Source organism: Pipistrellus kuhlii, unplaced genomic scaffold (assembly GCF_014108245.1).
Source record: "Pipistrellus kuhlii isolate mPipKuh1 unplaced genomic scaffold, mPipKuh1.p scaffold_m20_p_14, whole genome shotgun sequence".
NCBI classification, from domain to species: domain Eukaryota; kingdom Metazoa; phylum Chordata; class Mammalia; order Chiroptera; family Vespertilionidae; genus Pipistrellus; species Pipistrellus kuhlii.
In genome coordinates, this window is record NW_023425449.1 from 14,893,923 (window position 1) to 14,903,351 (window position 9,429).

Here is a 9,429-nt window from a genome sequence, read left to right on the forward strand (position 1 = left end):
GAAAGGATAGTACTTTTGATGAGGGATATGGATGTGGAAATAGAAAACCACTACACTGAAGAGATGGGAGGATTAGTGATGGACAGAGAGAAGCGGAGAGGAGTGAGTCTGTGGTCCCAGAACAGATGGGAGAAGGCACACAGCCCACATGGTTTTTCATTTCTTTTTTTTTTCTTTTTCTTTTTTTAAATAATAAACCTTTATTGTTCAGTTTATTACAGGTGTTCCTCTTTCCCCTTCTTCCCCCATAATTCCCCTCCACCTAATTCCCAACTCTACCCCATGCCCTTACCCCTGCCCCTGTCTTCATCCATAGGTGTAAGATTTTTGTCCAATCTCTTCCTGCACCCCTCAGACTCGCTTCCCCCTGAAAATTGTTAGCCCAATCCCTTTCTATGTCCCTGATTCTATTATGTTTACCAGTCCATTTTGTTCTTCAGATTTTTTATTCACTTGATTTTTAGATTCACTTGTTGGTAGGTATGTATTTTATGTCTTTTTGTTCGTAATTTTTACCGTTACTTTTCTTCTTCTTCTTCCTCTCCTTAAAGAATACCCTTCAGTATTTCATGTAATCCTGGTTTGGTGTTGCCAGTTGTTGACTCCAGTTTTTTGAGAATTTCAGCTGCTCTAGTCAGTTTTTTTCTTGGTCCTCTATTCTTATAATAACTATTCTTTTTTAAAGAAAAAAAATGAGATAAGTATGGGGGGGGGAAATAAATGGATTAATAAGATGGTGAGCTGCTTAGTAAACTGACACATAAGTGACAGAGTGACCAGGGAAAGTAATTCATGTCCCCTTATACTCAAAGTGTGAAGAGAAACCAGACTCAGCCAGAAGAAAAAGTCCTTCCTCTGGGCTTGCCTCAGACAAATCCCTCTCTCCTCTACCAACACATCAGCAGGCTCTCTTCTTCCAGGCAGCCAGGACCAATTTCAGCCACAAGAAAGAAAAAAAGGAGGGGGGGGGGCAAGAGAAGAAGGGAGTGGAAGGAAAGTGAGTGATGGATGGGTTCCTAGGAACTTGACATCATCCTCTCCTCCCCTTTCCTCTTTTCCATCCACCTTCCTACACTTCCCTTTCAGAATCCCACTCAGCCTTTTAGGGGTGGGAGGGCTTGAGACTTATAAACTCCCCCAAAGAGATTTTCTGTATGTAGCAGCAGCAGCATTGGGCAACCTCACAGGAACTCGGAGCCTGGGGTCCTCACAGACACAGAACCCCCAGATTCTCTGTGCTGGGCTAACTCACAGCTGGAGAGACATCTTCTGAGACTGAGCATAGCACGTCAGAACTGAGGAGGTGGTGGAACTCATTTACCCCAGAGCCTCCTGTTGCTGATGAGAAAGCAGAAGCCCAAAGAGGGAGAGGAATTCCCTCAAGGCCACATAGCTAACCTCAGATGCCTGCTGAGACAGAACTCATTTCCTTTGGAAGACTCCTGGGTGATTAGAAACTTCTCAGGATAATTAACAATTTTGAAAATTCACAGTAGTTCATAAGTGCTCAGTAGATGTTTGTTGACTAAATAAACAACCTAATAAGACACAAAAGCTTGCCTGTCAGCTGAAAACTGACTAAAATCCTGAAACAAGTTTAGGCAGAGAAGAGATGCTGCCAGGTATTCTTTGGAAACAGAAGACAAAAAGATACAGGCTGTGGGTAGAAAATATGAGCAGGTTCATCCCAGGAAATTAAACACAGAGGAAACTGGATACTTATTCTTGTTCTATCAGGCATCACAGTACCTCCCACCCCAGGAACAGGGTGAATAGTTCACAAGCTTCCATCAAGGTCACATGACCCAGAGCTGACCAATCAGTATATCTCACATCCTAAAACAGTGATTGGCTCAGGGCTGGGCATGGGACCAATCAAGTCCCACGATTCAGTCCCTAGTGTTGGAATCATGGGAGAAGTTCTATTTCAGTTGGAGAGCTGAGCAGTTAGGATATGAGCCTGTGGCTGTTGCTGGCCATCTTGCTTTCACAAAAAGAAAGCTCAGGTGAGAATGACAACAGCATAGAGGGAAATAAGCAAGGGGTCTAAAGAGTCATGTTTTTGTTTTGTTTTGCTGAATTCATGGGGCACTCATGTACAGTCTTGCCTGAAGCTGTCTGCACTTAGACATCTCAATTACAACCCCCACCCCTTTGATTGTTTACCTCCAATCTAATCTGGATTTCCAAATGGGTTCAAGTGGTACCTGAAGAGAGCTGGATACTGGCCAAACCAAATTAATCCTCAGGGGATTAATTCTGTTGAGTAGCAACTGATGTTTCCATTTTAAAGGGCAAGATTGATGCGCAAAGAAGGGAGGTTAGTGGTTCATAGTGAGGAAGTGAGGAGCCTGACCACACACCAAAATTCCACAGCGTGTACTCTGGGAAACTGCATAATGTCATTTGTGCTCATGACTACGTTTCAGTATCTTATCTGACACCCAGTGTCCTGTAGGTGCCTGAGACTTGGACACTGATATCTGGCAGTTAGGAGATTCATAGAAGCAATTTGCTCTGAAAGAAGGAAGAAGAGAAGGAAGGAGAGAAGGAAGGAAGGAAGGAAGGAAGGAAGGAAGGAAGGAAGGAAGGAAGGAAGGAAGGAAGGAAGGAAGGAAGGGAGGGAGGGAGGGAGGGAGGGAGGGAGGGAGGGAGGGAGGAAGGAAGGAAGGAAGGAAGGAAGGAAGGAAGGAAGGAAGGAAGGAAGGGAGGAAGGACGGACTTTTAAGAAAAGAGAAAAGGAAGGAAGGAAGGAAGGACTTTAAGAAAAGACTCGAAGTCTTTTCTGGTTAAACCAGGTGTCGGCAAGCTGCGGCTCCGGAGCCGCATGCGGCTCTTTTTGTTAAGTGAAAAAATCCTTTTTTTCTTCAGATTGACAGCTAACTGCACGATCCGGTATATAGCATTAAGGTAAGAAACAATATATGCAGTGTTATATTTGTTTTAAATGTCGCATCGGTTTTGCAGCTCCCAGGTTTTTTGTGTTTTTTTTTCCTTCGAAAACAGGTCCAAGTGGCTCTTTATGTCTTAAAGGTTGCCGACCCCTGGGTTAAACATTTGTTTGGTAGAAATAACAGAAAACTCAATTAAGGTTGGCTTAAACTACAAAAGGTTCTAACATTTAATGTTGATAGACAATGTGAAAGATGGGAGGTCCAGAGGTGGCACTGTGGTCCAAAAATACTATGCACCTGTGTACCCCATTATCAAACGTTGGTGTACTCCCGCATGGTTGCACTATGGCTGTCTCCACTCCAGCCATTACATCTGCATAGTAGCACTGAAGCCAGAAGCAAGGGTGTACCTTATTTCCCTTTCACCTCTTTCTTTTAAGGAAGGACAATTTCTCCCAGAAGGCCCCATAGTTTTCCATTAATATGTCATTGGCTAAAACCGACCCAATCATTAGCAGGGAGTTATGCAATTGCTGTAACAGCCTTAGACCAACCCCAATTCCTTCCAAATTGAACATCCATAGGAAGAAGGCAATGTTGTTGTGTGAGCAACCAACATCATCCCACCATAAAGTAGAAATGGACAAGGTAGCTGAGGATTCAAAGCCGAGGGAACAGAAGAACAAGAGGAGCAGAATACGCAAAGGTACAGAGGTGTGGGAGACACCCCTGTGCTTGGGATTGCTGGTGGTTCATTACTGCAGGAACACCACTCAGGTGGGGAGAGGTGCTTTAGTTCTCATATTACATTTTATACCTGGAGCAGGGAAGACCCAAGACAGTAAGGAGCTACTGAGAGACACGGAGCAAGAGAGTAAATGCAGGAGTAGGTGGAAATACCACAGGTGTGCAAGATTACCTATATTCTAGGAACTGAGCAGGGTTATTCTGTGGTAGGCAAAGTTATTAATAAATTCTGAATGCTTCTATTCAGTTGATTATAATTGACAAGAGAGATTATGTGTGGTATTAATTAACGACCTTAATTACTCATCTTGCTATTCAACAAGTTCAACAGCTACTCGTTTAAGGATGTTTAGAATACAGGACACTTAGCCCAGTTCCTTTACAGCCATGATATCACACCTGTCATGCCTGCAGCTCATAGTTTCCACCTGACTGGGGCCAGCCTGAAGCCTACCCTCCCTGCCCAGGGTGCTGAAAACAACCCAGCATTTAGTGTTGTAATTTATACAGGACACCTGCATCCCAAGTGTTAGGGTGAGGGTGAGGGTGAGGGTGAGAAGGACTGTATCCCAATTTACAGAGAAGAAGCAAAGGCTGGAAGTAGGTAAGGGGCTGACGGGTGAGTTGTGCGGGTGAGGTGTGAGCCCAGAGCTTGTATTTCCCAATCCACCATGCCACGTCTTCATAAGAGGGCGCCACGTCTGCCTCAACCCAGAGGTTGGCTGAACCTACACTTCCTCCTGCCTTCACACCTCCATTTCCTATGATCAAACCCTCACACCCTGGCACCTTCCTGAGAGGGAAGGGGGAAAGATACAACTACATTATAGATAGGAAACAAAGATGCACCTTGTTGTCCTCTTGTGGACCTCTTGGCCATAAGTAGCACCGGCCACAGCACCACAATTCCCCTTGGGCTCCGTGCAAATGTTAGGGGATGTGAGTGCAGGAAGGTAACATTGGTCTGCCTTTCTGCCCCGCAGTACGGCTCACAGCCTTGCCCTTCAGAACCACATTTGTTGCTGTTGGGAGTAACTAAGATAATTCTCTCTCTCTCTCTCTCTCTCTCTCTCTCTCTCTCTCTCTCCTATTTAGTTGTTCTGATCCAGTCCAGGGGCTACATCTCTTCATGCTTCTCAAACTGGAGGATGCACAGTCCCGATCCTGTGAGGGAGCAGGCCAAACAAGAGTATCCAATGTATCTTTCTGAAGCACCAAGTTTATTACAAGACTTGGAAGAACCAAGAACTTTCATGTGAGAATCATCCCCTCACACAAACATGGAAGGAAAGAACAGGAGAGGTGAAAAGGACCCCAGGAGAACTGGCTGGCTGAGGGGTGGGCCTGCAGCGAGGGGGCCTCTCCTGTTGTCCCCGAGGCGGCTCCAGCCCTCCCCCACGCTCTGCAGGTATTTTTGGCCTTGAGTTTTGCAGGCCACAGCGATGCCCGCTACCCTTCTGATGTGAATTTGTGCAGAGAACATCGTGGTAGTTTGCACAGCTCCACTGTCCACTGGATCTAGTGCTTTCTCACCCAGGGGTCCTGGTATACACACACACACACATACACACACAGTGTGCACATTATGCTCCTCTTCTTCTGGAAGCTCTCTGCCCAGCCTTTGACCTTTCTCCCTGCACCACATGACCAGGCTCTCTGTAGCTCATGTGGCTTAATTCTTCATTTAAAGTGGAGGATGTGTAACTTGACCTCCATGGACTCTTTGGTTGTATCTCTTCTTTGGCTGTCCACCATATACATACGCTCTACATATTTTCGTTGCCATGCTTTTTTGTGGATGACCTGAAGCAGAACTTTTTAACGTGAAGTTCAAGAACCTGCTTAGCCCCTGCAGGCCCTTGCTGATTCCCTCTGGGGATCCTCAGCAGCTACTGCTAGAGCTGGAGGTGGACGGGAACCTCCAGGGCCACACTGGAGGGCTGGGCTGAAGACCATGGACCTGGCCGCTAAGCCATGGTTATCCCATAAACTTCCTCAATCCCTTGGATGAGAATCAACAATTTTAAAAAGTTTCCAATTCAAAAGTTAGGCACAGTGGTATGAGATATTTATTTTCTGCTCCCAATCTTTTGCTGCAGCTTCCCGAAGTTCTTTTCTATGAACTGCAGGTTCCCAGTGACCATCGTATAGAGAACTATTCTTACGCTCCACACATCGACCATGCGGCCGTCATATTTTTGGCCCAAGAAGTGTTCTGGGGCAGCATAAGAGAGAGTACTACAGAATGTCCTCACCTTATCGTCCCAAAATTGCTGAGTCCCAAGTTCACCATTTTGGCATTCCTATGAGCATCAATGAGCATGTTGTTTGGCCCAGGTCCCTGTGGACCATGCTACTTTGGTGGCTGTGCTGCACAGGTGATACCAGCTGACAGAAAGTGCCTCAGGCCTCATTCTTGGGCAAGCGGTAGCGGTCCTCCAGGTAATCAGATATGTTCCCTTCCCTTAGGTGCTCCATGATGAGGAAGAGTTTTCTGCTTCTAATCACCTCAAATAATTTTGCTATATTCTGGGGATTGTATGCCTTCATGCATAGAAGTCCTCCTGCAAGGGAAGCCTCTGAAGGCTGGAGGAGCCCTGCTGATCGATGACTTTGACAGCCATTTCTGTACCGTTCAGAATGTGTCAGTCCAACCTCCCCTTGGCTGCTTCCTGCAGTGGTGTTGAGGAACTTGTTAATGCCCACTTTGGAGCTCCTGGTTTGCAGAGGTGGCTGCAAGGTCATCTATTTGGTGACTTGCTAATTATACTAATTGGCAATGCTAAAAAACCCTGCTAACTATTATTAGTAACTATGCTAAAGAACAAAACTAGTTATGCTAATACTAACATTAACAATGCTAAATATACTCACTACCTATGAAAATAAGTACTAACTATTCTAACTAACTATATTGATTCTACTGACAATACTAAATATACCAACTGTACTCACAAAGCTAACTAAAAATACTAAAAAAATAAATAAATAAAAATGAGTAAAACAGAAAAACAAAGACAAATGAAAAAAAATAGAAAACAAAAAATTTGAGAAAATTCAAAGAAAAAGGAGAAAAAACTGAAAGAAGACAAAAATAGTAAAGAAACATGGAAATAGAAAGGAAAGAAAAATTATAACTAATGAAGAAAAAAGAATAAATAAAAAAGAAAAAGAAAATGGAGGTGGCATGGGAGTCACAACAAGCTAACAAGTGCAAGTTTGATAGATCACCACAAATCTGATTATGGGCTACAAGGACAAAAACCTCAGCCCAGCCAGCACCTTCTATAGAAGTTTTTTGTAATTTTATTACAATGCTGCTTTATAAAGTCAGAGCAAGAAACCAGCCTTTCATGGCTGGTAATAAACTATAGTGGTTTCCTCACTTTTTATTCTTAAGCTATCTTTATTCAAAAAAAAATTAAAAGACTTCAACGACCTTTTTGTTTAAGTGTGATACTAAAGATTATCATTTGCTTTTAATAAATTAAAATCTGTAGGATGCATCAGTGACCTTTTCATTTATAATTTGAAAATCTATAATAATTTTTGTCATTTAGAGTCATGATTGTGTCTACCATTAAAATATTCAATTCAATTTCCTTAAATTCTGATGGGTTTAAAAATGATGCTACAACTTGACTAATATAACAATACTTAAGAAAATATCTGTTTCATAAGACATGGGAAGGTACATTATTAACATCTATAAAGCAGAGAGGAATATAACTTTCATTATATTTTTGCCAGTAAGATCAGGAGCAGAAAGATCAGAAACCTTGGACACCAGAGGGTAGTGAGTTGCTACATTCAAATCATTGAAGAAAAAATGCTGTCAATCAAGAATATTATTTCTCACAAAACTGTCCTTTAACAATGAGGGAGAAATTAAGACATTCCTAGGTAAACTTAAAGCCTTATGAAAAGATAGCTATTAAAGCAAGTACTTGGACAATTATAAAAGCTCGTACTATTGTAACTTTAATTTGTAGCTCCACTTTTTGTTTTCTACTGAAGAGACTAATGTATTTAAAAACCCAAGTGTTATCTTTATTTTTGGATAGACACACACAAATAAAGTAACAAAAAACTGAAAAATTTACAAATAGGTAGAAATTTAAAAACACATTCTCAGGCAACTAAGGGCCAAAGAAGAAATCACAAGATAAATTGGAAATTACTTAGCAATAAATTAAAAAAACAACAACAAAGCCATAACATAGCAAAATCTACAGAATGCAACAAAAGCAGTCCTCACTAAGGAAATTTATAGCTATCGATGTATACATTAAAAAAGATCTATAATTGATACCTAATTTTACACCTTACAGAACTACAATAGAAAAAGAAGCACAAACTAAGTCCAAACTTAGTAAAAAAAGAAAATGTTAGAGATTAAAGTGAAGATAGACAAAACACATATAAACAAAGAGCATTAGAGATTTGAGATTAGGTATAAAGTATAATATATATGTAATTGGAGTCCCAAAAGGAGGGGGGGGGGGAGTGCAGAACAGAAGCAATATAATTTTCCAGACTATAATCCAGACTCTTTAGTCTGTTGATTAAGGCCTTTCACACCTTGGACCCAATAGCTTTCTAGTTACATCTTCTGCCTGCTCCATAAATTCGGGTTATTTGCTCCAAAGGAAGAAAATAGGCTCTTCCTTCCTCCCATCCCCTCAACCCTGCAGGAAAGGCCTGTCACGGCCCATACTACATCTGGGTTAAGTCTAAGATCTTGTGTTTTAAGCTTGGCAATAGTCAAAACAGGTTTTGTTCTCATGACCATCCACTGCCACTTCCTTCTGCTTAGAGAAATATTGTTTGCTCTTTTGGACATCAGGTTTCATGGTATCACTGGCAGGCTTCCAGCCAGCTGAGCACACTTCCTGACGTTTGCCAGGGAACTGAAAAGCCTGAACTAGTCTCAGAGTCTCGTTTATAGAGCGGCTAACAGGGAGGGATGCTTATGGTGATCTGTTGAAGGATACAGTGATAAAGGGCCCCCTGAATGAGAGGCTTTCATCGGCCTTTGAGACCCCATAGTCCTGAGCAGTGGTGAACTTGGGGCCTGACAGCAAGGGAATGTTCATGGGGCCCAGTCCTCGTTTCTTGGGTGTGTTGGCCCAAGCCAGGTAACAGAAGTGAGAATCCACAGAAGCACCAATCACTTGGCAGTTGTGTTTATTAAATTCTGCTGTTCTATCAATGAAAGAAATGATCTCCATGGGGCACACAAAGGCAAAGAGGGGTAAAAGAAGAATACATATTTCAAAGATATTAGTCAGATAGGCTGATATCTTTGAACTGACCATCTGGCATAACAGCTGTGGCTCTAAAGTTTGGAGAAGGGTGCCCAATTTTAGCGTTTCCTGAAGATATCCAGCTACCAGCATCACTGAGACAGAAATACCAAGACCATCAGGAGGATGACTCACATATCAATTACTTTCAATGCAAATGGATTAAATGCTCCAAAAGACATGTGGAGACTGGATGGATGACAGAATAAGACCTTTACATATGCTGTCTATAAGAGACTCACTTCAGATCAAAAGAAATAGGCTAAAAGTACAGAGATAGAAGAAAATGTTTCGTGAAAATGTAAACAAAACGCTGGGGTAGCAATACTTAGACAAAATAGACTTTAAAACAAAGGCTATCTAATAAGAGACTAAGAATGACCCAGAAATTCCACTTTATCCAAAGAAAACCAAAACACTAAATTGGAAAGACATGTATATCCATATATTTATTGCAGCATTATTTAATAGCCAGGATATGG

At 42.2% G+C, this 9,429-nt stretch overlaps 1 pseudogene; it reads right to left on the reverse strand.

The window, feature by feature from the left end:
• Positions 1 to 8,239: 8,239 nt before the first annotated feature.
• On the reverse strand, positions 8,240 to 9,050 carry LOC118718559 (annotated as a pseudogene).
• Positions 9,051 to 9,429: the final 379 nt, after the last annotated feature.